The following is a 249-nucleotide window of genomic DNA, read 5'->3' on the forward strand; positions in this document are numbered from 1 at the left end:
GGATCAGATCTCCGTTTGGATTGGGATCGGAAGGACGCTAGTATGTCGCTCAAGGATTATATGAATTTTAAGTAATTAGTTTGATGGGTGCGATCATACCAGCACTAATGCACCGGATCCCATCAGAACTCCGCAGTTAAGCGTGCTTGGCCGAGAGTAGTACTAGGATGGGTGACCTCCTGGGAAGTCCTCGTGTTGCACCCCTCGTTTTTGTTTTTTCCGCCTTGCGAGATAAATTGACAAGAAGGA

General features: G+C 47.4%; 1 non-coding gene across 1 annotated transcript; it reads left to right on the plus strand.

The window, feature by feature from the left end:
- Window positions 1–85: 85 nt before the first annotated feature.
- Window positions 86–204, plus strand: LOC118345808. The gene has a single exon (XR_004799273.1). It is a non-coding gene; the product is annotated as a 5S ribosomal RNA (ribosomal RNA).
- The last annotated feature ends 45 nt before the right edge of the window (window positions 205–249 follow it).

Source organism: Juglans regia, unplaced genomic scaffold, assembly GCF_001411555.2.
Source record: "Juglans regia cultivar Chandler unplaced genomic scaffold, Walnut 2.0 Scaffold_4816, whole genome shotgun sequence".
NCBI classification, from domain to species: Eukaryota; Viridiplantae; Streptophyta; class Magnoliopsida; order Fagales; family Juglandaceae; genus Juglans; species Juglans regia.